Source organism: Psammomys obesus, unplaced genomic scaffold, assembly GCF_907164565.1.
Source record: "Psammomys obesus unplaced genomic scaffold, mPsaObe1.curated_primary_1811, whole genome shotgun sequence".
Classification (NCBI taxonomy): Eukaryota; Metazoa; Chordata; class Mammalia; order Rodentia; family Muridae; genus Psammomys; species Psammomys obesus.
In genome coordinates, this window is record NW_026590062.1 from 12,699,490 (window position 1) to 12,726,130 (window position 26,641).

General features: G+C 49.5%; 1 protein-coding gene across 8 annotated transcripts in view; it reads right to left on the bottom strand.

Moving 5' to 3' along the window:
- The window catches only part of Pitpnm2 (phosphatidylinositol transfer protein membrane associated 2), a 100,663-nt gene extending 74,805 nt beyond the window's left edge, over positions 1 to 25,858 (bottom strand). For 6 of the 8 annotated variants that reach the window (XM_055606279.1, XM_055606277.1, XM_055606278.1 and 3 more), the window contains exon 1: positions 25,777 to 25,858. The gene's annotated coding sequence lies outside the window, so the exon portion shown is untranslated. Of the gene's footprint in view, positions 1 to 1,097; positions 1,124 to 1,356; positions 1,411 to 25,776 lie in introns of those variants that run through there. The other 2 variants (XM_055606276.1, XM_055606275.1) reach the window with 2 other exon arrangements.
- Positions 25,859 to 26,641: the final 783 nt, after the last annotated feature.

A 26,641-nucleotide genomic window follows, 5' to 3' on the forward strand; every position in this document is an offset into this window, starting at 1 on the left:
GCTTTGCCCCCAGCCTCACGGCAGGCTCCGTGTTGCAGAAGTGTCTGGGGGAGGGCAGAAGCCCGGCCTGGATGGAGTCTTTTTCTCCTTCTGGAGATCATAGGGCCATTACAAGTCTGATCACATCTGTGTGCTTTCATTTCCTTAGCACAAACTGAGACAAGACCATTTTCTCTCCAAGCTGTGCTCTGGGGCACTGTGAGGCCGGCAAATGTAGGGAAGGCTGATGCTGTGGACACTGTGTCCTTCCTGCTCCAGGTGGAAGCATGGAAGCAGCAGCCAATACCCTGCCTCCCCTTGTACTTGGCTGGCAAACCTTAGGACAGAGCTTGGAGCCAACAGCAATGCCCCCAGGCCTATTACTCTTGAGGGAACATCTGAGGGGTACCATGCCTGACCCTGTCTCTAAAGCCTGTAGCCAAGAAAACATTCTCTCTTCCTAGCCCCACTCCGACAATTTGTTATGAAAATGTTCCAGCATTTAAATAAATAAAAATGTTATAAGGAACATGTATATCCACCATCCGATTTATTTTTCTATTGTTAAAAAAATACAATGTAGAATTTACCATTTTCATCAATTAAGAACGTACACTTGAGTGGCATGAAGTATATCCAGTGTGGTGCAACTACCACCTCTATCTAGCTGCAGACATCTGCATCACCCCCAAAGGAAATGTACAGGAGAGCCATTTCTTTACTGCTCCTCTCTAGCCCCTGAACCACCACTAATCTACTGTCCACGGATGTGCTTGCTTTGGGTGATTCATACAAATGGAATTACAAAGCTCATGCAACCCTTTGGGACTGGCTTCTTTCACTTACCATCACGCTCTCAAAGTTCATACAATGTTGTAAACTATAGGGTGCTTCATTCCTTCATGGCAGAATAATATTCTATTGATTAGACAAACCTCATTGTACATATCTACTCATCACAGGATGGACATGTGAATTAGTTCTACATTTGGGTTCTCTACCCATTCCTCCATCCAAAACTCAAGGAAGTGTTCTGGGCATTTAGTCTCTAAGCTGCAAGTCCCAGAGACCCCAAACTGAATGTTTATCTACTTGTCTTTCCAATAAGCAAAGCTCACCAGTGCCTGACATGGGGACGAAGGCAGAAGACTCCAAGTGGTCTCAGTCTTCTCTGTCCCACGGTGGCCACTGAGACTCAAATTGTGGCTAGTGCTGGTGGGAAATGGTGGGAAATTTTGTTTTGCTTTTATTTACAACTGAAATCAAAGACTTACACGGAGTTGTGGTGATTGCCAAGGACAGGAAAGCTCTAAGAGTAGAAGAAACAAACAACCTAGCTCCTCAACCTTTATCTTTCCTTTTCTGCTCTCTACTTACCTCAGCTGTCTGGGTGTGGGGAGGCTTCTGTCTTCAGCCCGGGCCAAGGCCTATCTAGAAGGACAGAGGGTATGTGGTGGGGCTCTCAGGGAACCAAACAGATGGCAGCTGGAGGGTAGATTCCTTAGACTCCATAATGACAAGAGTCTCTGAACCTCAGACCTGGATCCTCCTCTCTGTCCTGTTCTAGAACCACTCCCTTCACCCCGTATCCCCCAGCAACTCCTGAGGTCATCCCCGGAATGGCTAGGCAGAGGCTGCAGGATTGGAACTTCCCTGCCATCTCGGTGCAATGGCAGAACCCTGGGTGGCTATGCAGCCTGGTTAGGCTGAGCGTTAGATCATCAAGGAAATGGCCCCTCACACAGCTGCTCTCTAGACTCCCAGTGCATGGATGGTCTCACAGTAACCCAGACCACACTCCGATCCTGCCTTCTCCCTCTGCAGATGCATAAGGACACACTCAAAAGGTAAGGTTGCTTTCTCAGGTTCATCCAGCAAGGCTGGTCCCAGGCCTATCGCCATCCTGGCATAGAGAGCTGCACAAGCTCACTCTCCTGAGATTTCCAGTGCTGGCCAGGCAAAGAGCTATTTGTTCCAAAGTCAAGGCAGCAAAGATGAGAAACAGAGTATACCACCATCCTGTCCCCAGTCACTTGAACCTGCCTAGTGTGTGTATGATGACAGTAAAGTGGCCATGAAGACTCCAACAAATAGGGCACAGCCACAAGGCACAGTTGGCCTCAATCTCTGTGGTTTCCACATCCAGAGAGTCAACTAACCACAGACTGAAATGGAAAATACTGAGGAAAAGGAACTGTGTCTGTGCTGAGCATGTGTAGACCTTTTTTCTTGCTGCTAATTCCCTGAATAGGATGGTGGAACAGATCTTTGTGGGAATGATGCAGTGTGAAAGCTCCTCCCGCAGCTGTACAGTGTTCGGCACCACATATAATCTAGAGAGACAAGTTGAGGTGTCCAGGAGGACAGTCACAGGTCAGATGCAGTACTCTGCTTTCTGCAGAAGGGGGCTGACTCAATTTGGTAGAACCAATGCCTTTAGACACTAAGGGACGACTGTGGAACACTATGCCCTAACCAGGTGCTGTTGAGGATAGGCCTTTTCCCTTCTTGCAAAGCCTTTCCTTGCCTCCCAGCTTCCCACGCTCCTGTAGCAGAAAGCCCGGGAGACTCACCACAAACCTGTAGGGACACCTTGCCTCCCACAGCTTAAATCCCCAAGTGACCTTCACACCTCTTACTTGTGCTGTCCAGACTGGGGCCCATCTCTTCCTTCAGGATATTTGCACCTGCACAACCTCCTCCTGCTCTCCTCTGCATAAGCACATTTTACTCAGGCCTTCTGAACCACTTCCTTAGTTAATCCTGACTCCTACCCTGGCTTTCCCTCAACCCTCTCACTTTTCTCATGGCATCAACCTTACCTAATATACTATATACTATTGTTTGGTGTGTTTACTTTCCAAAAGATGGTAAACGTTAACATTTGCTACCCTGATAGCTTGTTAAATGCTGGTTCAGGATATTAACATGGCTATGCAGCCCTCCATACATCCTTTTCATCTCCTAAAGCAGATCCCACTCATGAAATAGTAACTCCACACCCCCACCTGGTACTTCCCTTTTGCTTTTGTCTCTATGGATCGGACCCAGTGACTGCTTCATGGCATCATTACAGCACATGGGATGACACCACTGTCCTATGCTTGGCTTCTTTCACTTAACAGTTCATCTTTGTTGTAGCATGTTCCTTTCTAAAACAGTATATCATGCTGGACAGGGCAGCACATGCCTTTGTTCTCAGCACTTGGGATGTAATCTAGTAGGTGGATCTCTGTGAGTTCGAGGCCAACCTGGTTTATAGAGCAAGTTCCTGGAACATGTAGGCCAGGCAGGCTTACACAGAGAAATCCTGACTCAAAAACCCAAAACCAACCAAATAAAAACCCGACTGTCTGTCTCACTAGAACAGAGGCTTCCAGGGTGGTTGTATTCACTGCTGTATCCCAGGGTATGCCTGTGAGAATACCTGGAACACAGCAGGCACCCAGAAAACGTTTTGAATGGATGAAGAATGGGCGATACACAGACAGATGGCTGAATGAATGGACAGATAGGTGAGCAGGAAACAGATGGATGTTGGGATGGCTGAATGAATGACAGGTAGATGGATGGAGAAACTTCGTTTCGCTGGTCTGTGTGCCAGGCCCTGAGTTACATGAGACTTAATTCCTGGTCCTAACCAACGACATAGCCACTTGCCCTGAAGCCCAAGCCCGCTACCCCTAAGATGTGGCCATGTTTAATGTAGCAGGAATCGCTCCTAAGGTTCACAATGGCTTCTCTCAGACAGTTGGCCCCTTCAGGGCATTCCTCTCAGATGTGGCATATCCAGAGAGAAGTGTCAAGAGAACTAAGAATTCCTAATCACAATGTTTATTTGCTTTGTTTCTTCAACAGGGTCTCACCCTGTAAGCCCTGGCTAGCTTGGAACTTCTATCTCTGCCTCCTGAGGGCTGAGATTTAAGTGCCATCATGCAAGGGTCCCAGTTGCAATGTAAAGGTGCCTAGGAACCTCCAGCAGCAGCCACCAGTATAGGGTGTAGCAGAGAAGGGAGTGGAAGATCAGGAAGTGCCTGGAACAAACGTTTCATCTGAGGAGCAGAGCCAGTGGAGGTCAGGGCAACAGCCTGGGTAGGCTGAGGGCTAGACCTTTAGCCCTGCTCTGCAGCTGGGCCCACAATCTTAGTGGCAATTCGCCTCTCACCTTTTCCACATCCTGCCTAGCTATTTATAGCCATTCTCTCTCTGAGAACTACTTTACCCTTTTTTTTTTTTTTCTGAGCTGGATGGACTTGGTAAACTGAAGTCAGGAGGACCCCACCTCTGTATCTAGGTGGCTTCATGATGTGGCCATACTTGGCTTGGCCTGCCTGCACCTCTTGTCCTGTGATGGGGCCTCAGGGCCTTTTCGAGTCAGGTGTGTGGTGACCCCTGGGAGAAGGCATTGCAAAACAGCCAAGGTAGACCTCAACTTGGGGTGCTAGAAGATGGGGATCCTATAAAACCCAGGTCACCTCAAAGTTACTCTCTGCTCTAGGAGAAACAAACATATTGTGACAGTGGAAGGACAGCTGTACCTTTAAATGATCTGGCCTACAGATATGAAAAACATTTGCACTCTTTGGCTGTTTGCATGTTTGGTTATTTTTAGGGAGAACCCAGTTGCCTCCCCTTGGAACCGGATGAGCCCCAGAGAAGGCACGTAGTCCTTTTTCCCAGATGGGGGGTCCTGCTCCTGTTTCCCTGGGAATGTAGTCTTGTCATGGGCTATCTGGGGAAACCACACTGCATTACACACTGCACTCTGCTCAGGTTCTCTTGAGGGACCTGTGCACCAAGAGCAGCTTTGCTACTATTGTGAAGATCTGCTGCTGACATCAGGACCACCCACCTGCGCTCTGAGAACCTCTTGCTATCCCTGGGGTCTGAAAAAAAGAAAGTGTGATGCAATCCCCCACAGAACCCAGCAGTCACAGCCGATGGGAATGTCTGGCTGGCGTATTTCTAGAACAAGCAGCAATTAGAGGCGATCTTCTCTCCTGACCCCCCCTCCCCAAAACAGAAATAAATCAGTGCTACCAATCTCCCAGCTAATGATTTCCTCCATTAAATTAAAAAGAAGAAGAAAATGTTTTTTAAAATGGATTACCAGTCCTGTGCTTTCAGAGACCACATGACCTGTCAGCTCCTCTCAAGTCCGGATGCATCAAAGCCCCTCAATTAATTTTTAATAAATAAGACAATCACAGTATAAGACTCCCTGCCAGCCTTCCCCCACACCTTCACACTAGCACACAGGGCTTACCCTCAGCTCAATCAGGCCATGGAAAACTCTTTCCATTTCACAGATGGGAAGCATTTAAGTACACACCCTAGGATGTTATGAAGCATGTAGCACACTGTGGAGTAAGGAGTGTAGAACAGGGTCTACTGATTTCCAGGTGCTCCTCTCTAGAACCCAGAGCTGAGGAGGCCAAGTAGGGGCAGTGTGAGTGACTGCCACCTATTATGGCACAGACGGCAGGACCTCACCTTCTTTTCTCTCTCCTGCCACACTCAGTGACACAACACAGAAACTGCCTGTTTTTAAATGCCTACCCCAAGCTTCAGGCATATTTCTGTGAGCTCGAGGCCAGCCTGGTCTACAGAGCAAGTTCCAGCACAGCCATGGCTATAGGGGAAAACCCTGTCTCAACAACAAAACAAAACAACAAAAAAGTCTATCCCAACAACATGAACCTGCCCAGAAAACATGTTGCCTAGTGGTAGAAGCCATATTCTAAAGGCCACATGTCTCATGAGCCATTCATGTGGCTTGCCCAGCAAGAGGGACATCCATAGCTCAGTATGGGAAGGCACAGAACTTATTAATGGGCAAAGTGTCTGTAGGAAAGATAAAAATATCGTGAAAAGAAGCAGAGTAATGCCACACAGCATGGTGAATGCAGTCCATTCACCATGACACGTGTGCCTACAAGTGCACTTTCCTAGCATGGAAAGTTTACATCATGTAAAAATGTCTTGTAAAAATACAAGATAACAGAAGGCCACTTCTCAAATGCCATCCGGAAACACAAGTGTGGCTGGCCAGCTACTCCATGGTGACTGTTGCAGGACCCTTGCTTATCTGGGACTGGCTTCTTGTGTTGGCCAGTGTCCCTGAACCAAGATTCCGTTTCTCTGATAGTTTGTGGCACGCCAGATGCCAGAGGACAGGGGCTGCAAAGGCCCAGGAGATACCTTCTTTGGAAGGGATTGGGGGAGCCTGTGCACTGGCCATGTCCTCTCTGGAATGCACTGCCCCAAATGTTATATAATTTGCTTCTTTTGTTTATTTGTGTTTTTACAGAGAACTCCTCTCGGCCATCTACAGTCAGAGAGAGGCCGTGAGGGTCACTAGGGTCAGGAAAGAGACACTGTGAGCAAAGACAGAAGACCCAGATCCTAGACTGCCTGTGGCAAACACTCAGTTCTGTGTCTCTTCCTGGCTGGAGAGAGGCCATTCACAGAGGACTGCCAAGGGCTGGCACTATTGTTAACCAGCTACAGGGCCTTGGCAAGTTCCCTCATCCTCTAAGGCTCAGGTTTTCTTCTACACTGTGGGGGAGTATATACATAGCTCTTGGGCTTTTTCAAGGACTACACAAATGACACACAAATGGTGTTTAGCATATGGCAGGGCCTTGGTCAAGTCATAAACGGTAAGGGCAAATGGATTATGACCATAATCTCCCCATCATGCAGGAATGTTCTTCTTAAGAGGATCAAGGCAGTCATCCCAGAAAGCTCAAGAAGGCCACCATGTAACACTAATCACTCAAGGCTGGCCAGAGGCAGGGGCTGCCACGGGCCACACTCCTAAGGCTGACAACTGATTTGATCCTTTGCTCCATATTTTGCATGTGGGGGAAACCAAATCCCCAAAAGGTTAGTGATTTGCCCCCGGGTCACACAGCTAGGAGGTGATGATTCAAACTGAACTGACTAATATGGATTCACTCCCTGCTCTAGTCCTCCAGCCCAAGCTGGTCAGTCCTGTTCCATAGCACATATTAAGAGAAACTAAGAAGAAAAGGGGCACAGAGAAGCCCAGAGCAGGCAGAGGCTGACCCCAACTGCTTCCACAGCTCTAACATGGGGACTGCATGAGCCTCAGGAAGCCTGAGGGAAAGCTCTCAATGCAGGTCTCCTGGGAACCCCACAGGGTGGTGGGATGGCCTGTGCATCTTTATGCTCCCTAAGGTCAGGACTAAGAGCTCCATATTGCATTCCCCTAGGCTAGCTTCTTAGGTTAGCATAACATACAGTTAACTCCCTCAGAGCCAGGACTGGGTCCTGAGGGAAGATCTCCACTACCCTGGCTTCTGAGGTCTTCTAAGATCTGAGGTCCAGGGACATTGGGGTTTTCACACAGGTAGAAGATTCTATGTGCACAGCAGGAGGGGAAGCTGCTTCCAACTTGGTACAATGGTGCTAGGCACTCCCAGGGCACTGCAAACAACTTTGAAGTGGGTCCCGCTAACCCTCTTGCTCCCATGAGGGGCCCACTGTCAGCAAGTCAAGATGTAGATGCACAGGAAATAATGTTGCTGCCTCAAAAGCCTCCCAGAACTCCTTTCACACTTAGAATCAAGGCCAAAGTCCTCACCATGACCTGAGTCCCCCAGGACGGCACCCTGGCTCTCATCACTTCCTCTAGCCTTTTTTCTCTTGTTCTTTTCTAGTCTCCTTGCTTTTCAAACTCTCTAAGCACACTTCTACCACAGGACCATTGCCCCTGCTGCTGCTGTTGCTTTCCTGGCTATCACACAACTTTCTAAATTTATATAGGTTTTCAGAGATTCCCTTTCCAACCACCCTACCTAAAACCTCTCTCTGTTCCCTCCTCCCTTGCCTGCTTTCCTTCCTGCATTTACACTATTGTCTTAGTTATTGTTCTATTGCTGTGAAGAGATATGACTGAGGCAACTAGTAGAGGAAAGCATTTGGTTGAGAGCTTGTTACACTTTCACAGGGTGAGTCCATTATCATCATGGTGGGGACAATGGAAGTAGGCAGGCAGGCATGATGATGGAGCAGCAGCTAAGTGCTTATCCACAAATTGGAGGCAGTTGGGGGGAGGGGGGAGGGGAGGTTGGCTTGGGCTTTTCAAAACTCAAAGGCCACCTCCAGAGACATACCTCCTCCAACAAGGCCACAACCTAATCCTTCCCAAAATAGTTCTACCGACTAGGGACCAAATATTCAAATATATGAGCCTATGGGGACCTTTCTCATTCAAGCCACCACAATAATCAAAGAGTCTATTTCAGGCAGGGATTTCATGTGGCTTCCTGATCAATCCCCAGTGCTCAAAATACACCTGACACAGCAGTGGCATCTAAAACATTGGTTGGTGGCCTTAGGAGGTGGCAACTGGCGGTAGAGTAAAGGTGGGAGTGACAAGTGCTTCTGGGTGAAAGAAATAATACTGAGCTTAAATAAGCAAATGTGAAATAATTTAAATGGTAAACAAAGATCTTGTCTGCCTCCACCACCCTCAAAAAAGCACCAAGCCCAAGAAGGTTTACAGGTGATTCTAGCAAAACTCTGAAAAACTCAGAGGAAAGGTTACTCTAGGTGAAAGCAGCTAGGAACAGGCACACTGCTTAAACAAGATGCCCTTCAAGCAAGCCTTAAAGTAGCACAGGCATGAAGCACAGCGATAAGAACTTGGGGTCCTCCAGAGAACTAAATGCAGTATAACTTCTGTGACAATGTTGCCTGCTCCAGAAATGTACTTCTCCATCTGGCCTCTGTGTTCTCTCCCTTTGTCTTCCTTGACCAACACTCTCCATCACTCTGGTCACTAAAGCACAAAGTGTCACAAATGTCAGCCACTGTTGGATGCACTGTCTATAGGTCTATTAAAGCAAGACAGGAATTATATTTCCTTCATCCTGGCATCCCTGATGCCTGAAAACACAGCAAGTATTCAGACATGGTTAAGAAAATGGATACTATATATGAAAGGCAGTCAACACGTAAGAGAAGCCTTCAAGAGCTGCTGCTGTAGGCACACAAGCCACAGTGCCTATGCTGCTTGGTTCTGAGCCATCCTTAAACAGGTGCAATGAGCTGGGGCAGCAGGGTCGTGGGGAAGCTGAGAGCACTAGAGGTTGTATTTCTCAGGCTTCTCCAGTGAAGGCATGCCTCCTCTCCAGTTAGGCTGAGAAGCACCTAAAAGGGCACATCTATCTAGCTGTCTACTTCTTTGTGAAGCTCAGTTTGAGGTGGTGGGGCCTGGAGAACCAAGTGAGAAACCAGGCTGGTATCTCAGGTGGCCTACAGGCTGAGCTGAAGGGGAGAAGGACACAGGGTGGAAGAGGACTTTCCCCTCCACACTAACAAGGGCCAGACCTCCTGCTTCACCCCCAAATATAGCCATTTATCCAACAGGGCCAAAAAACCCCATCACTTAGCAGATTTCTAGGACTCTAGGATTGGGCCGAACCCTTCACACCCTCATCAGCCCTCTGATGCAGACCAACAGTTGCCAGTTCCATGAGGCAGGGGCATAGCTGAGGCTTCCAGGCCATGGATACAGCAAAAGCATGGGAACCCTGCTGTGGCCATCAAGACCTGCAGGTACATATCAGAGCCGCTGCAAGGCACCTTTGCAGTCAATAGATAAAACAGTTTTGAGGTGGAAACAAAGGGGCCTCAGGCTTAGGAGAAAGGGAGCTGGTAGGTATGGAGTCCTGGACAAGGGTCTCAATGGCACACTCCCCCAAATTATGGTTCAGATAACAACCACTCACTACCTCAAACTGCTTCTGTTGATTAAGAAGACAAGAGTGGCCTGGCTAGAGGTTCTGCTCTGGGCTACTCAGCCAGTCACAATAAGTGGACCAAGGCAGGGGCTACTACGGTCATCTGAAAGCTTGGCTGGGGCTAAAAGAACCACTCATGTGACTGACGTCAGGTGAAGGCTGATGGCCAGAATCTACCTCTGCATCTCACCAGAATTCCAGAGCTTTCCAGAGAGCTTACTAAAAGTCTACAGAAGACAGCAGCTTCCCAGAACAAATGATCCAAGAGAAAGAACAGTGGAAACCACACTGTCTTTTATAGTGTTGTCTTAAAAGTGACACCATGTCACTTGCAACACCCTACTAGAAACACAGGTAGCTTCTCAATATAGGAGGAGACAACATATGAGGGTGTCCATGGGGGCAGGAGGCAGGATCCTGGATGCTGACTGCATGGCCACACTGTGCTCCAACCTTTGACCTAACCTGTCTCCTTTCATCTTGCAGACAGCCCTTGAGGACAGGTACTTTATCTCTATTTTACAGACACAGACACAAAGCTGAGAGAAGGTAACTAACTGCCTTGAGTCCCACTGGCTGTTAAAGGCAGTCCTGTCTCTGCTAGTTCCCAATGACAACCCTCTGGACAGCTGAGCCTCCAAAGGGAACCAGAGGCCCAGCCAGCAATGCAGCTATGTTACAGGACTGTTCCTCAAGAACCAGTAGTTCAGAACCAACAAAATGGCTCAGTAGTAAAGGTGCTTGCCAGCAAGCCTGAGTGTGAAGACCTGAGTGTGAAACCATCGACCCCTATGACCGGAGAGAACTGACTCTACACATTGGCCATGAACTGTACAGACACACACAAATAACTGTTTTGTAAAAGAACTAAGTGTCTTGATTTGCCTCCCTCCTCCATGACTGTCAAGACTCCTTCTGGCCCCTGCCCAGCTTCCTTGGCCAGACAGACCTAGTAGTGAGCTAGGTGGTGAGACGGACATAAGTATACAGCATACAGGTGGTTGAGAGAAGCAGCAAGGGCTTGGATCACTCACAGTCATTCCCTTGCTGCCATGGCCTGGCTGCCCAGCCGCAGGTGGCCTTACAGAAACAGCCAGGAACACCTCCTCTCTCTATTTGACCACCCCACCCCTGCAGAGGTGCCTAGCCTCACAGCAGGGTCCCTGTCCTGAGGCCACTTCATTAGGAGGCCACCTGCTTGAGGTGCCTGAGTGACCTGTGGCAGCAGGTGCCACCTCATGGGGTGTGCAATTTACAGCCTCTCAGAGGTACAGTACCCAGGTGACAAATGCATTGGCTCTGCCAGCTGCCAGAGCCTCCTGGTCTCACAGCCGGGGCTTTCCATTTTCCCCACTTTGTTCTTATACTGCTCATGAGAAGAAAGAAGCAATCAGATCTACAAATCTAATTTCTCCATCCAGAGCCCCATGGTTTGGGATGCAAGTTACTCTTCTGTTGCATGCTGAGAGTCAGCTAAGGTCAAAAGCTGGCCCACCATTTACCCAGGGAGCCAGCTCTAGCTCCAGAGACTGGGGCACTGGTGTGCCACATGCAAAGCAAGCACTAGGAACAGCTTTGCTGATAGCTGTGAAGAGACATTACCACTCTCAGGTGGCCACGCTGACTCAGGCAGGGAAGGCGCCTCCCTACTGTGCGTAGCCACACAGAAGTCTTGGCTGCTGGGCTTCATGTTACCAGCCTGAAGTTTCTCACAGAAGATAGGCCACCATCTGGGCTGCTCCATGACCTTGAAGGGCTAAGCTGTCCTGTCCACCTACAACCTGTGAGGCTGCGCACATGTGTCCTCTTCTCTCATTCCTCTTGTAGGTGGATAGATTGCAAGGGAAACACTGCTGCCAGTAATGGTCCCTGTGAGGCACTGGCCAGGGAGAGCCATTTCTCTGATTTCCTTGTTCTTTATTTTTGCTTTGGAGGCTAAGGGATCCCTAGGGTGAAGTAGCTCTGTCCTCAGCATTCAGCTTGTGTGGACAATGATATGAATAGGTCACTCCTTGAAGCCCCTATAGTACCTCTGGGCCTAAGAATTAGCAGAAAGGGCCATTAAAAGGACCCCATTCTCCAGAAAACAATGCTACAAAGTTAGTAGTCACTGTTGGAAAAGACAGACAACCAAAGCAAGATTAAACAAATATTTAATTGTCCTTCCTCTAATCCCCTAGGCTGTTATCAATCACAGTGGTTCTAATCTTAGTTCAATTTCCAGATCTGCCTGCAAGGCTCCTCCAGGCCTCAGACTTGCTTTTCAAAGCAGAGCCTCCTCAAGGAAGAAACTGAAGAGGCTCCAGGACTCCCACCTCCTGCTGTGACCTCCTGCTTGACCTGCCTTGGATGAGCCCTGTCCTCACCATTTGTGTAATCTCCCTGAGTCCTGGAAAGAGAAAATGAGAACCTCCAGGCAACCCAAGAGACCCCCGTCCTTACAGTCCCCACCAGTGTTCCCTGTCAACCAACTATGTAAGAAAGGATATCATACAATGTCCAGGCTCAGCCTCTAATTTGATCCTGAGGGCCTCTGGGAAGCTGCTTCCAGTTACATTCCCCATCAGTGCCCCACCCCCAACCCCCTCATCCCCTCACAAACTCAGAACTGTGTTAAGATGTAGAGTCATTCTTTAGAAACTCACTGGCCACCAAACGTGGCCTGTTCGTATGATGGAATACAACTCAGCCATAAAAAGGGAATAATGTACTGATCCATGCTAAGTGGATAAACTTGAAAATATCATATTCGGTGACAGATGTCAGAGTAAAAGGTACTATAGTAATTTATCTCAATACAACATTCAGGCTGGGGAAGCTGTTGAAGACAGAAGCAGACTGTAGATGCCTGGGGCAGAGGGTCTAGAGAGAAACAGGGAGTTTGTGAGGTGATGGAAATTTTAAAGTTGACTATGGTTCTAGTTACACACTTCAGAACATTTTAGACAGTGCCTGGATCAGCACTTTTAATGGGTAGATTGTATGGTAGGTGACTGTATCTCAATATTTTTAAATATTTATTCTAAATAAATATTTGATTTAGAATGCTTATTTTTAAATGCAGGGCTAGCCCTAGACAACCATCTCCAAGTTCAGGGCAACTGCTGAAGGTGACTCTGGGGAGAGATTCTCAACTCCCACATCCCTTCTCTCCTCTTGCCTTCAGGAAAACAACACACAGACACACACACAGACACAGACACACACACCTCAGAAGCACCCACCTGGGGCTGGCACTGGGCTGGAGAACACAAAGGTGTCGGCTTTGTGGAATGATCTGGGTGGAGTCCAGAATGTGATGCACAGAAGTGTGACGCTTCCCCCGGTTATTTGGTTCTCTCATACCCCGCATACAGCTGAACTGCCAATGACTACGACTGACTGGAAGTAACAGCGACAACAAGCGTCCACCCAGGCAAAGACAGTCATCAGCGCTCAGCAGGCTCAGCTATCTCTCGACCCACACTTACTACCAGCACAGGCCACCCAAGAGTCTCTCTCAGAGGCTGGAGAGGCAAGGTCAGTGGGGCTTAGGACAGAGTGTGAGATGACACAGAGCCAGCAGGCCTGGGACAATTCTCTGGCCAGACGCATTCCTACCTGTATTCCTAGGACCAGCTACTCAACTCACGAGACAAGACCCTCTTCTCCAGCCGAGTGAGAGATTACTGCGGGATGGCTTCATGTGGAAAGCCACGGGGGCTAGGAGCCATTCTGCTACATCCTCACATCCCCAGCTTTTTGTTGCGGGGCTCCCAGCCTGGCCAGTAGAACCAGGTAGTGCCTGCCTTTCTTTTGATCTTTCTTTGTTTTTCCTTGTTGTTGTTGTTTTGTTTGTTTGTTTTTGAGACAGGGTTTCTCTGTGTAGCCTTGATTGTCCTGAACTTGGCTGTACTGTGGACCAGGCTGGCCTCGAAGAACTCACAGAGATCTGCCTGCCTCTGCCTCCCTGAGCACTGGGATTAAAAGCATCTGTCATCACTCATGGTTGGCAAAGCTTTTCAGAAGTACTTGTATTATTTGAAGCTCATCATCTCAGGCTAACCATAGACTTACAGAGGTGACCTAGGCTCAGAGCAGCAGCTTAGTCTGAAAGGGACAGAACTAAAGTGGTCCAGGGGATCTGAACCCCTGAAGATCCATCCAGATGCTCAGAAAGCTCAGAGGAAGCTTCCTAGGAGAGGCAACCATGACTGCATCCTCAGGTATGCCTGAAGGCAGCCTGCCAAGGCCTGTGGTTGCCCCCATTGCTTAAAATCTGATGTATCTGGCTCACACATTGATGACACTGAGGTCTCAATCATCTTCTCCAACCCAGGAAAGCCAGCTAAGTACTCTGGGGACATTATCCAAACAGTTGGCCTTTAAATCTGGCCATAAAACAAGAAATTGGGGAAGCTGATAATTGAAAGAGTTCCTCTCCTTCATAGCACCATGAATCACAACCTCTATCTGCAATGACCAGACAGAGCTCTGTCAAAGCCCAGTCCTGGAGTCTCAGGCCAGGCAGCTGAGGAGGAGAATGGCAGTCTGCAGCAGATGTGTCCACACTTCATCTAGATCTGCCCCCGAGCCTAGGACAAGTTTCTCCCAGCTCCACCCTTAAACTTGGGCCAGCAGGGATCAGGCCAAGGGAAGGAAAGGAAAAGGAAACAGGAGGTTTCACAGTCTCCCCAGCCTTCTGGTGCTAGCACCATATCGAATCTTAGTGCCTAAGGAGGGAATCAGGCAGCAGCCATCCATTCAGTGCTAGTGAAAGCTGGCTGGGACTGTATGCTCAGCCACTTGTGCAGACCAAGAGACCGAGCCTGGAGTGGCTGCTCAGGTCATCTGGCTGGACTCTGATCTTTGGCCAGATGATTCTTCCCATTCTTCTTAACTGCTCTACCAAAACTCAGGAAAAGAGATGGGGATCTCAGCAGGCAAAGGACCTAGCCAGGCAGGCACCAACTCCTCTGCTCTCATCAGTCACAGCCTTCCTGAGCCTTGGTTTCTCTCTCTGTATCACCAGCTCCTGAAAGGGGCAGCTGAATGGCCAGTGAGTCCAGCTTTATTGGCTGACCTGTCTTGGCTTGTTTGATCTAAAACTACATACACACCAGGTGGGTGACATTTTAGGATTCACATTTTACAGCACAAAAAGAAGCTTAAGAAGGACAAAGCCACATTGCCCAGGGCCACTGAGTGGCCTTCTCTCAGACTCTGAAACTCTGCCAAACACTGACCTGCTCTCCTATGAGTAGGAGGCAGATTCAGACAACAGCCCACCTTGGTCAGAGTTACAGGTGGAAAGAGCCAGCTTCATAAGGAAGCCAGGACTGTATAGAATATTGCAGCATGGACTGCATGACCATTGGCTAGGAAGGTGATAGAGCAAGACAGAGAGCGTTCTAGAAAGCCTCTGGGGTTCCGCCATACCCCACCAATTTCATGAGCTTCCCACCTCCCTGCTCAGGAGGGAAAATAACAGCCACAGGTATCAGGATGGCCTAGGTTCTTTGTGGGTACCTGCTGTGTGGCCCTTCCCCAACCCTCCTGGGGTGAGTTTCACCATCTGGAAAAGGCCTAGAACTGAGGGCCATGGATAGGGGCTCTGCGTAGGAACAGCAGTGCTGCTCACTTCTCGCCTACCAGCTCTTTACAAACACCACCTCTGTCTCCAGTCTCTGACTACAATCAACCCCAGTTTCCTTCCATCATCACTCTATTTACCAGCCCACCCTGGAAAAACCACATATACAACAATATTTACATCATGAGATCATGGTCTGGTCTGCACTCAGGGCTCTACGGCTCCCTGAGAGGACGTGTTTATCTGTTTCTCACATAGCTTGCCTTCTTCATTCACTTTTCTGTGGAGGCTGAAGTTCTTGTCTCTGCATTACCACAGGGGTGAATGGATCCAGTTGGCAGGCAGGGATTCAAAGGCTGGGCTAGAAGCACCCTGTACAATTTTGGGATCCGGGAGCTCCTCAAGAGGGCTTCAGGCCAGTCCCTGGGGGATCGGTTATCTCTGCTGCAGGCCTGCCTACTGGCTTAGGCCAAGCTTGCTGGACAAAGTCACCCCTGAAGAGGACAGCTAAGCAAATTGGTACCGATGGCTCTGTGCTTGTCACAAGCCCCTGCGAGCCTTAGCTCATGTCCGCTCAGCACTGCCATCTTTAGAAACAACTGTCTCTTGGGCATGCAGCCATGTACACTCATCCCAGTTTTACAGGTCCCCATGAAAAGAAAAAAACGAGAGAGAGAGGACAAAAAAACCTTCCAGGTACTTAACAGAGTAAGACATTATAATGTCACCAGTCTGGCCCCCAACCCTGCCTCCAACCTGTCACACACAAGAAGTCAAATGCAACTTGAAAAACACACCTCGACACCTAGCATTCCTCTGGTTAAAGCATTCTCCTAGATTCTAAGATGACATCTAAACTTCACCATGCACAAAGCTCCACTTGGCTCTTCCCTCAACCCAGCTTCCCCTGGCACAGTCCTGACCAGGAGCCACACCAGAATTCCAGGCTGTCCATACAGACATGGGCCCACAGTGCCTCCCTCAGCCACTCCTTCCACCTAGGAGGCCTTCCCTCGAATACATAACCCCACATCTGTGTTCAGCAAACAGCCTTCTCTATGCCCAGTTCAGATGTCAGCACAAGAGCAAAAGCCCAGCTCCCATAGAATGTGGCTGTCATCTGCATGGGTATCAGGAAGCAAAGTGTCTGTTCATTCCTGTGGCTCAAGAGTGCCTTAAAAACAAGAGCCAGACCTGGTTCATCCTGGCAGTAGTACTAAGAGTTCATAGTGCATACCTAGGACTGAGTAGCAGGTCCTTGCCCAGTGCTGTGGTCCTGTGCTTTCTTTCAGCACAGGGAATACACGGGGAAGGGGAACATGGTTCCCTCCCTCAAAGCTACTCTCATACAAGACAGCTTACTCTTCATCTGCAAGAACGCCCAGGGCATCGTTTATTAATACTTGCCACCTCACCAGGCCGGGTATGTATGCTCCAGTGCTCAGTCCTTGTTAAATGAGGCCACAGAGGGGGCTCACAGGGTGCCACTTCCCGTGATTGCTGACTATATGGTCACAGTACTTTCTTCATGGTGAGCTCCCAGGATCCTTGCCAGCTTACTGACTTTTATCCTTTCCACAAGAAGTGAAGCATCTCTTGAGCACAGTGAACTTCCCATTAAGCAGCCCCAGGTAATTGCTTCTGGCTGAGAGGAGGCGGAGGAGGAAAGAGACAAGGGAAGAGAAGGCGCAAGGAGAGAAACCACAGGATGCCAAGAAGGGCAGGAAGATGGAGACAGGCATGAGGAAGGGAGGCAGGGCACAGGGGAAAGGTGATGGGAGGGCTGGGGAACATCTGGGGAGCTCAGCCCAAACTAGGGCCACCTGCTGTGCTGGCCTGGGGTATGTCAGTAAGAACAGTGGGGGTAAACAAAACTGCTGTCACAAGGAGGTCTAGGCAGGGCCAAAACAGAAAAAAAGACACCAAATAGATGCATCATATCCTCAAGCAGGAACACTGCCCAGGGCTCTATAATCCTCTAGGCCAGCCTCTCCCCAGCTGTTAAACCAAGGGACGCTGACAGGACTGAAGCCTGCAGGAAGCGGGCCAACATTATATGGATATCAATATATCAACACAATATATTTCCCACACCATGTGGGTCCCTAGAACCCTCTTGTTGGGTCACTCGCCATTTTCCTTCTACAATGGTCACTCAGGGCTGAAGAAGACTTGAATGGGCCGCCCTGCAGCCCCCAACATACATCATGCCTTTTCCTCCCTCTCCTAAGCAGAACCTCCCTTTACCCCTCTTCTACCTGTGAGCCCACAGTAACAAGGGAGCTGGGGAGGGAGTGGATCTGAGTACATACAAACACGCTGGCAAACACGCTGGCCTGGCAGCAGCAGTGGCATGGCTGGGGAGGTGTTCCAGCAGACTTATTTATAGCCGAGCCCCCGTCCACAAGCTCCCCCAATGCTGCCTGCCTGCCACTGGGGCTTTTCAATCTGCGACTATATTTATCACTTGAAGCCGTTGGGATAATGGCAAGGCCAGAAATAGCCTTGAAGACATTCACGTGAAGCTGATGGGCAGATCCCCAGCTCCCAGGCTGACCTCACCCCAACATCTGCCACTTGGCAGTAGGGAATGGGGAACAGCTGGGTAGGGCTGGGCAGACAGATGGGAACAACATAATCCCTCTTCCCCTGCTGGCCTTGGCCCTCTGTAGTGAGGCGCGGGACACGTCCGAACTGATATATCACAGCTGCCAGGCTGAAGGGAAACCAAAGGTGACACACTTTCTTGACGTCAGTGTGCTAATCAGAGCAGACCATCCAGTGCAGAAAGGAGAGGACTAAGACGGCAGGCTGGGCTCACTGAAAGCAGGTCACTGCTACCCTGGGGAGCAGCCCTCCTGCTTGACCCTTAAATTGAACTTGGCGTGTGCCTGTAGTGGGAAACTGGGTCCTGCTCTGTGCACCCAATGCCTTCCAATCCCAAGTGGAAAGAAGACGCACTGACAGCCCTGACAGCCAGAGCACTAAGGACCCCTGCTCCTGTTCTTAACCTCAGTGTCTAGCCAAGGCCCTCCCAGTTGGAAATAAAAGTGTCCAGAGGGCTTAACTTTCAGTTTGGGGACAGGCCCCTGCTCTATCACCAACGGTATGGTAGGTGAGGCTCAGCATTTTGGAAGCCTAACATCTTCATCCAAAAAATGGAAAGGCAGACACTGGGGTCAGAACCTAATGGTACTGTATCCGGGGATCTTCCACACAAGTACCTGGTATTCTGAGGTTCCATATAAATGCTGTTCTTCCATGGGGAAAGGGGGCTGGTCTACAGCACTCTCTGAGAAACTAGGCTCTGGGTGCTAGAGAGTCCTGGAATAGGTCAAGAGGAGCTTCAGGGGTAGTCAGAACCATAACCATGGGCTAAAGGTACAGGCAGGACAGGGCATGAGCAGGCCCCATCACAGTGGAGAGGCAGAGTAAGGTCAGAAACACTGGATGGAGAAGTGAGGCTCCTTTCTGCTGGTCCAGGTCTCTTCTCCTGATACCTGTGCTGCATGCCCAGCCTCTGTCCTGCCCTCTTCTCACCTTCAACAACCTGGCACTTCCTGAAACTCCAAACACGAGAACTTGGAGTATTAAAGAATTGGTTTGTGCATTTTCCCCTTCTCTCCCAGTAAATTCATCTGTACTCTTCAAACCCAGCTCAACTGTCCCCGCATTAGGCAGTTAATTGCTGTCTTCTCCCCGCTCCAGCTGCACTACTGGCCTCTCCAGCCATGAATCACCCGCTCTAATCTACATCTGTCCCCTCCATCCCAAAGGTCATATTTTTCTACCACACTGGATCCTACAGCCTAGCCAGATGAGAGCATGAACTGATTCTGCCCCTGTGTTCACCTAGAGCTGTCATTATACAATAACAACACATCAAGGTGGAGCCCAGGACAAAGGCAGATCTGGGTGTTCTCTCAATCTGCCTTGCCAGCGCTACTGGACCGGGAAGCTGCTGTTCTGTTGTCAACAGAGCCAGCAGCAAGTTGGAGACCCGCCTTCCTGTTTGTAGGCTGGCAGCCATATCTGGGATGCTGGAGCTTCCCAGGAAGCTTTTTTCTTCCTTTCTCCTCCCCAGCTTAAAAAAAAAAATTACAAGCCAGGCACAGTGCTGTATGTCTTTAATCCTAGAATATGTGAGTGTAGGAGGAAGAGGCAGGAAGATCTCTATGAGTTCAAGGCTAGCCTGATCTATATAGAAAATTCTAGGCAAGCCAAGGCTACAAAGTGAGACCTTGAAAAGGTAGCTCCCAAAAGGCCAGCTCAGTAGATAGCACCGGCAGGCAGGGCCTGCGACCATCACAGCAGCTGACATGCACAGTTTGGTCCCAGGATTCCACAGGTGCTTCCCTGTTCAGTCTTCACATGTACTTACAGTAAGCCCAATACTGCCTTGTCTCACAGATGGGGAAAGTGAGGCTCAGACAGCTAAGGGGACCTGTCCAACGTGTCTCAAGCAGTTTGTCACAGAGCCCAAATCAGCCAGCACACCTTATGAAGGAATGTTCTTGGCGGTGTACTTGATAAAGCCCTGACAGTGCTGGGTTCCAGGACAGTGTTCTTGTTTTCCTTTGCCACCATCTTTTTCAAGTCTAAACAATCCCTGAGGAATCCTTCCTAGGTTCAAAATCTGTACCTGTCCTCCCCTCTCTTCACACTTCAAGCCTATTATTTCCAGGAGAAGGGGAGAATGCTGGGGGTAAAAAGTACAGATAAGAAAGAAGGGTGGAGGGCTGAAGGGGAAGGGGAGAATCAACCAAAATGAAATATGCATCCAAACCCTCAATGGAAAGCTATTACTCTGTAAGCTAATTAAAAAAACAAAAATTTTTAAAAGGACACGTGTGACATCAGATGGGCCAGTCCTAGGAGACTGGTGATGCAGAAGGTCCCCTGCTGAGATGCCACCAGTGCATTCCCTGACTTGTGCTTTAATAACCTCCTCCACAGTGATGTATCAGGAAGTGAGCATGCATCTCCCAAGGCCGTCTGTTCTCTGAATGACAAGCGGAGAGAGTAATACTTAGGCAAAGTAGGGAGGGGTCTATAGTAAAGGGTGATTCTCCTGGAGCCCCTCACAACACAGCCCTGGCTTTTCACCTTTGACAGCTCCAGCACAGAGCACATTTAATTCATGCTGGTCAGGTGACTGGCCTACTGAGATCACTCTTCAATCCAGGGGTAAGTCAGAAACCTCCTTTTCTTAGGGAGACAGAAGACAAGAGAAGGTAAGTCCTGAAGCTATCACAACGTGGGGAACAGTACCTTCCTTGGGGGTCCCAGACAGTCAAAGGGTGCTAAGAGCACCAGTCTATGCCTGAGAATCCCAGCAGAAATGGTGGGAGGACCCCAGGCAAGGCATGTCAGATGCTGCAGGTCAGCATGTGAGGAGGCTGTGCAGGGGCTGCAGCACTGGGGAGGATGGGGAGGGTGCTAAAGGGTGTGTCTTCAGAGCCCCACAGTCCTTTGGACAGGGAGCTTGTCTGTGGTTTTGCTGGAGTTTTACTTTGCTTTGTTTGGAAACAGAGTGGTCCACATTGACATCGAAGCTGAAATTCTTGTTCAGCCTCCTGAGTGCAGTTACAGCCCTGTGCCACTGCTCATCCTCTTAGCTATGCTCTCAGGGCAGAAAGCTTGTCTCTGGTTGCTTTGTGGCTCTCACTCTATCCTCAGGAAGGTGCCAACAACTGACTTTCCAGAAGCTTGTTGCACACAGATGCCTCGAGTCTGGCCAGGCCTCCTCACTATCCGGTACCTGACCCTGTTATTCTGCCTACAGTACTATGACCTGTGCTTAGCCATGTCCTGTGACTGCCAGGTTGTTCACCAGAGCAAAGGGAAGGTGCCAGGGGCAGTCTGTAAAGCAGTTAGTGGCAGCAATATCCATGTTGTTACTCAATAGACTGTGTATTGGAAATGGAACAGGCCAAGTTATATAGCACAAAGGAAAATCAAACTGAATGTTTGCTCCCACTTTGGCCCACAGACTCCTACTTCCTCGAGAGAACAGAAACAAGATCTTCTTCCTTCTCTGGATGGTCTTCCTGCTGAGCTCTGAAGAGGATACCAGGTCCTACTCTTTGGACATGGGGACAGCACAGGCCTCTTCTATCCACCAGCTAGAGTGAACTGCAAAACCTGACATTAGAGTGGTCTCGAGTGGCAAAATATAGTGATCAACCGTAGCTCCTTCCAAAGAAACACCGAGGAGAAACACAGAAGCCTCTCAGTAAGAGTGATGACATCAACAGTAAAGCAGGTTTTCTTAGTTGTAAGTGATGTCTGTTCTCAGGTGACAGAGCTGGCCTTCTGAGCACCTTTATTACAAGAGGTGGTATCACACATTGAATTGGACCACCATGGTAGCCATGAGCTTTGGCTGTGCACATGGGGGCATTTAGGAGCTATGGACACTCTTTCATACCTTAAGTCAATGATTCTCTGATCTTGGACAGTCTTACACATGCCTCAAACATGGACATTTGCTCTAACTCCACCACATATACCCTTGGCTGATATAACAGTGTCAAGAATGCCGACTCCTGAAGGGTGTGAAGGTCTCTTCCTGGCCTCTGTCCTTACCTCAGCAGAAGCTCAGTAAAAGCTGAATGAAGGATACCCAGAACTTTGGCTTTGATATGCCCAAGGCCTCAGAGATCAATAACACTGCAGTCCAACTAGAGTTAAAATCTTGGGCAGTGGCCCAGAGAGAGCTACTGAATGCCCGGTGTGCCAAGAACCTTCAGTGTGTAAAGCCTCAGGCCCTGCCCATAGCAGAGGCTTCCACCCTTGGTGCTGCTGGCACTGCCAGGTCCCACCTCTCAGCCACAGCAGTGTGGGACCAGCCCTCCCTTCCACCTGTGGCTCACAAGCTTGCACAGGCATCTCCATGGGACCACCCGGTTCAACTGCAAACTAGACTAGACTTAATTCCAGAATCCCAATGCTTGCCTCTGCCACTAACCAGCTTGACTTTGGACACAAGGCTTCCTTTATTGAGCTTCAGTTTCCCTACAGGTTATATTAAAAGTCAGACCAGAGGGTATCCACAAGAACCTTCTTTTAAGTGGGTTAAGGCCTCAGAGTCCTTCTGGCCCTACTGTATGACAGACCTAGAGTTCAACACCCTCTCCTAGGTCCAAGCACCTCCCATCGCTAAATTTGCCCACACGCTCTTTCTGCTTCTTCCCTCCACCCTTTCAGCCTGTTCACAACACAGCAGCCACAGGCTGATCCTGGTCCTCAACTGCCCAAATACCTCATGCCACTTAAAGCAAAGGCATGGCTTCATGCCACTCAAAGTAAAGATTAAGGCCTTAATATCAATCTATAAGGCCAGGCCCTCCTCATTCTCTTCCCTTGCCTTCTATTCTTTTCTTTGCTCACTCATTCTCTACCCAGTCAGTCCCACACAGTCTCAGGCTCTCAGTCCCCACTCCCACCTTCCACAATACAGAGCCTCATACATGCTATGCACACTCTACCACTAATTTTATTCCCAGGCCTCGCTTCTCAGCTTGTTGAACAGCCTGAAGAACTGCACTATTGGGTTATTACTGGGTGGTGGTAGCGATGTTTAAGAGGTGGGGCCTAGTAGGAGGCCTTAGAACACTGTGGACTTGCCTTCAAGGGGGAAAAAGACTCTACTCCCTTCCTCTTCTCCTTTCTTTCACTCATGGCTTTGAGGGAAGAGCTCTGCTTTGCCACATGCAGCACCATGATATGGGGACCTAGCATAGGCTGAAAGCATCAGCAATAATAACCAGTCATGGGCTGGAGCCTGTAAAACCATCAGCCAACCCAAACCTAGTCTCATGATCAGTTGATTAACAGGTATTTGTTACTGTAAAGCACAAGGCATACATCAACAGGTGACCATGAGTGGAGACAGAAAGAAGCAACAGCCAGGTGCTTGTTGGACATGAAGCACACCTGCAGGAAGCAGTGCTCTGCCTACGCAGATAGGACCCAAAGAGAATGAAAGAGGCTGCCCTAAGGGAGCATGTGCCAGGGGAGGGGAATTGCAGGCAGAGGCCTGTGGCGTAAGTCCATGCTGGATGGGAGTCAAAGTGGCCCTTCAGATCACAAGAACATAGAGAAAACAAGCCAGCAGGAGCAAAGTTCAGAGCTTGGCCCAGCATGGCTTGGCCATCAATTCTCACGCAGTTCTTTCCCCAACACTGTGGGGAAAGCACAGAGCTGAGGACAAGCCCTTGACCCTCAGGAACCTCAGGGTGGTACCTTCACTCCATGTCATTCTGTCATTTAGCCCTTTCCTATCCTCTCCTGTTCTGGGCTGTGATGTGGCCTAGACCCAAGGGGATAAAGTGTCCCAACATACTGCTGTACCTCTGATAATATTTTTGTCACCATAAGGTCTGAAGCATTTGTGTGTCTGTGTGCCATCAATCTGAGGGTCCTTTAATGGGTGAGACTTTGTATTATTGCTGATGCTTTCAGCCTATGCTAGGTCCCCATATCATGGTGCTTTTCTCAGGTGGGATGAGGCTGCCCACAAAGAGTGATGTGAAGCTGTGGTTCAGAGGCTCACAGCCACGGTCCTGGCTTCAGCTCAGGTCCTAGTGAGAAAGAGTCTGCGCCGATTACTATCATGCTCTGAGGCCCTACCCAGGCCTTCTTCCTCTGAGGAGACAGTGACCTTGCTGGGGCCCATCAGGGAGACAATGGCAGGAAATGCCCCTCCCAGCCTGAGCCTACACCAGGATGTCGGGAGGAAGCCAAGAAGGCCTGTGCTGGGGAGACCCCCCTTCCTGCACTCCAGCCTCAAGGACACCAAGTCGCAGCCAAGGCTAAGTAAGGCTTTACTCAGTCACTCAGAATGAAGCATGTTCACCTTGCCGAGGGCAAACGTTCTCTTCAGCTGGAATCCTCTTTGGGGCAGACTCTCTGTACTGCCCTACCTCTGGACCAGGCAAATGGAGAAGATGCCAGGCTTCTGAGAAACAAGCCAGTTGTCTTGCCCAGCCCTCCAGCCCACCACCCTTCTGGAAGGAAGAAGCTTGGAGTTCCTTTGGAGCAAGAGGCTTTACTAAATATAATAAATAAAAACAATAATACACACAAATGCTTCAGAGCTTATGGTGACAAAAATATTATCAGAGGTACAGCAGTATGTTGGGACACTAGGAAAAGGAAGGGTGGGTTAGTATGGGTTGGGCACTTACGAGGAAGTACTTGAAATAGGCTGAGTGGGTACAGGAGACTGCAGGACACTGGCACAACACAAAATGTGCCAGGATGCAAAATGCTCACATGGGGGCTTCGGTCTACTTTGTTCACAGCTGCACCCCTGGCACCTGGAATAGTAACCCCCCTTCTGTGGTTACAGGCTCGCACAACACGCACAGTACACCTAATGTACACTAAGTATTTGATAAATGTTTGCAGGATACAGGAGGATGCCAGGAAATCACTGAGGACCTTTGGTAAGGCCAGCTGTGAGGCCATCACCTCTGCAAACTCACTGACAACAGCTGCTAAGCAGGAAAGAGCCCTTTCCTGTGAAAAAGGAAACAGGAAGTAGAGGCCCCAAGCTAAAGCAGGGGCAGGGTCCCTCTGAGCACCAAGATATGACATCAACATTCAGGTCCTGTGGGACAGGATTCTCTGGGGGCCCTGACTCATGTTAGAGACTAACTCTACTAGCACATGGTCAGATCTAACCACAGAGGCCATGAGTCGGAGCTGAGTGCTCTGATGTCATTATTCCCATACCCATCCTGTGCAGAGACACCTTGGAAAGTCAAGTAAAACAAAACAAAAGGAACCCCATAACATAGCACACTCTCTCCTTAGCACTTGGCAAGTGAAGAAAATGAGCAATTAGAGAAAAGAACAGCCCTTGGTGCCAGCCTGCAAGCAGAAGCCAGAGGCAGCCCAGGCAACCCGGTGCCCTGGAAGGAAGGGGCCCAGACGGAAGGAATCAAGAGCAAGTCAGGGCTGAACCTAAAGGCACAGACATCACATTTGGAAAACTGGACTGTGTGCTCTGGGTCAGGAGTAGGGATAGACCTCAAGCCTGCTGTTGGCCAGTCATGTGGCTGAGTTTAACAACTGAGGCTTCAGCTCCCTTAAGTGAGATGGCTGTAGCAAAGGTTGGGGCCAGTGAGCCTTCCTCCCCTCCCAGTTTTCTTTCCTAGAGGACTATGCAGCCTCTGCAGCCCTGAAGCTCAAGCTTTCTGATGAGTGTCCAGAAAGCTGAGTCTGTGCAAAGTTAGGGAGAAGGAAAAGTCACTACCCGCTGGCCTGTCTACTAGAGGCCCTCACATAAAGCAGCAGGTCAGAGGAGACATTGTCTATGAAAAGCAATGGACAAGAAGCAACGTGGGCTTAGAGGGAAGAAAGCAACGGCAAAGGCTCCACAGCCCGTCCGAAAACTTTACAGGCTGGGCAGGAAGGTGGGACCACTGTACACCTGGTCTTTACCTGCGGATCTGAGCAGCTCTGTCGGTTTCCACCGCCGGAGGAAGAATGATCAGCGTCAGGGGCCAGGACACATGTGCCAGCATCCTGCAGGAAGAAGCACAAAGGTAGAGGAGATGAGCCACAGGAGCACCTCATCACTATGCCAATCAACAGGGCAACTGGCAGAGCCAGCCTCAGCTTCAGCAGTATCAGACCCAAAGCCTTAGTGGAGCAAGAGGGCCAAAGGGGTATGTGTGACACGGAGGTTTAATTTCACAAAGCCTAAGGGATGCATTCTGGAAGGAACCAGTGATGATACACCTCCACACTGCCCAGCTAGGAAAACTACACAAGGAGTGGGGTTGAAAAATCCCACACAGCTACCTTCTTATAAATGACAGGACTCTTGGCTTCCAGCCTAAAGGTTTCACTCAGGATCCAGTTGGTATTAGAGGATGGTGGCCTTGGAGTAGGGTGGTGTTGGGAAAGTAGGCAAAGCAGGAAGGAGTCAGGAGACAGTTGGCTGGACATTTGGTTGGAAGATGCAGGCAGCCTCCAGCCTTGCCAGTAAGCCTCTAACTCCCTTCATCTAGGCATGGTAGGAATGCCCACTTCTGCTGAGTAGCCACAGGTCAGAGCTGGGCTCACAAAACAAGATAAAAATGATAGAGAATTGGGCCAGCTGATGGTGATTGTACGCCTTTAATCCCAGCACTCTGGAAGCAGAGGCAGGAGGATCTCAGTGAGTTTGAGGCCAGCCTGGTCTACAGAGCAAGATCCAGGACAGCCAAGGCTAGACAGGGAACCCCTGTCTTAAAAAACCGAATAGAGAGATAGATAGGAAGGAAGGAAGGAAGGAAGGAAGGAAGGAAGGAAGGAAGGAAGG